Source organism: Propithecus coquereli, unplaced genomic scaffold (genome assembly GCF_000956105.1).
Source record: "Propithecus coquereli isolate 6110/MARCELLA unplaced genomic scaffold, Pcoq_1.0 Scaffold128, whole genome shotgun sequence".
Taxonomy (NCBI): Eukaryota; Metazoa; Chordata; class Mammalia; order Primates; family Indriidae; genus Propithecus; species Propithecus coquereli.
Window position 1 is genome coordinate 722,173 of NW_012136969.1, and position 2,019 is coordinate 724,191.

Sequence of the window (2,019 nt, forward strand, 5' to 3'; positions counted from 1 at the left end):
CATTTTAGGAGCGAGGTCTTCCAGCTTAACTGTATCCTGGCACATTTTGAGAGGACGGTCTTGAAGTACAGCTGTTTCTTGGCACATTTTAGGAGTGAGGTCTTCAGGCTTAGCTGTATCCTGGCACATTTTGAGAGGATGGTCTTCAAGTACAGCTATTTCTTGACACATTTTAGGAGTGCGGTTTTCAGGTTCAGCCATTTGTTCGCACGTTTCAGAAGAATGGTTTTGTACTACTACTTCTTGGTACTCAGAAGAATTTTCTTGATTTATAATGCTTTCTTGATGTATTTCAGAAAAATGTTTCTTGGGCACAACTTTTTGCAGGGAGGCTACCGAAGGAAGGGCTTCACTCACACTCCCAGGTAGCTCAGTTTCTTTCTCTGTAGATGCCAGTGCTTGTTCCATAATTTCCTTTTCTATTTGTGACTGAGGTTCCACCTTCAGTTCTGTATTTCGTTGTCTTTTTCTGCCTCTTTGATTTCCTTTTCCTGTTCTCTGCCACTTGCGTTTTCTCTGTTCTCTGTTGAGAGATCAGAATTAATGTCAGCAGTGGTGCTACAGAATTCATATAAATGCTTGTAATAACAGCCCCAGGTCCCCGACTGCCTTGTTACACAACAACCTTGAACAAATCACTTAATCTTTCTGATCCTCAATCTCCTTGTTTGTAAAATGAAGGAGCAGTGCTAGATGTTCTGAATTCTTAGGAGAGGGAGTGTCTCCCAGGGATGTTTTGTCTTTGATGTCTTGTTCACCAGGAGTCTTCTTGGTGAAGGTAATTTGTGCATATTTGATAGCATATACTTAATGTTTGGTTATGGAAAATTAATATTTTCCATTATAAATTAATAGATTGGCATTCTTATTTATACACTAGTCTAAGTTTAGTCTGTGTGAGTTAGCCTCGCTATCCCTGGGTAAACTGAACAGTTGCATTTCTAGATCTGCAATCCAGGCATGGCTCCTCATCTGTGCAGGCTGCAGGTGGATGATGTATATGGCTTGTTTATCAAATACGGTGTCTTGTGTAAAGAATGCTAGGTTGCTACAGTACACATCAAATGAAGTATACCATAAGCTGGGTCAAAATCTGCAAAAACATTTCTGGAGGTTAAGAAGCCTGGTGCAAAGGCATGAGTGGCCACATTATACCTACTCCTCATAAATAGATTAAAGATGAAAGGATATGTGCGGAAATTGCAGCCAATGACAAATTGTTAAGCACTGCAAATATAACCAAATACAGATGGCTAATACAGATGGGCTGGAGGGGTGGAGGGAAGTACTATAAATAAGCATTTCATCATTTTTCTAAACCTACTGAAATTCTGTTTCATGCTACCCATTGCATGGAGCCTTCTCTAACAGACCACAGGCCTGAAATGCTCTCCCTGCTTAGCACTCTGAGTATCACGCAAAAGGTAAGGAACACAGGCTGCCTCACACTATAGTTATATCTGAAGAAATCATATTTCTTTTAGTAAACTAGACATTCTTTCAAGATAAAACCAGTGTTTTTTCTATCTTTATAGTGCTCATGGTTCCTTGCACATTTAAAAATGTATACCCTGTTCTACTTTTGTGTGTGGTGGAAAATTTCCATAATAAAAAAGTTTTTAAAAGATTATCTCATCAAACACAGGTTGAAGTCAATATCAAAAAGCTATATATGTCATAGGACAGTCAAAAATAAATATTAAAAGTCATATTTTAAAAAAGGGAATCTACAGATGACGGTTATGGCACCTCAGCATTTTTCACTGTTATTCCACATAACCAAGGACAAGATAATTATAAAGTTGTCACATTTAAAAATAATGATGGCATATCTTAATTCTTTAGGAAATAATTATTTTTTCCTAGATATTATATCTTAAATAATTTGTGATTTAGATCTCCATATGAGGAGATCTGAGTAATATAGTGGTTCATATCTTCTCTGGTAGTTTTTCAAAAGATAGAAAAACATCTGTGTGGTCTGACCTTTAGTCTGTACTCTATTATGATTGTGGGAAA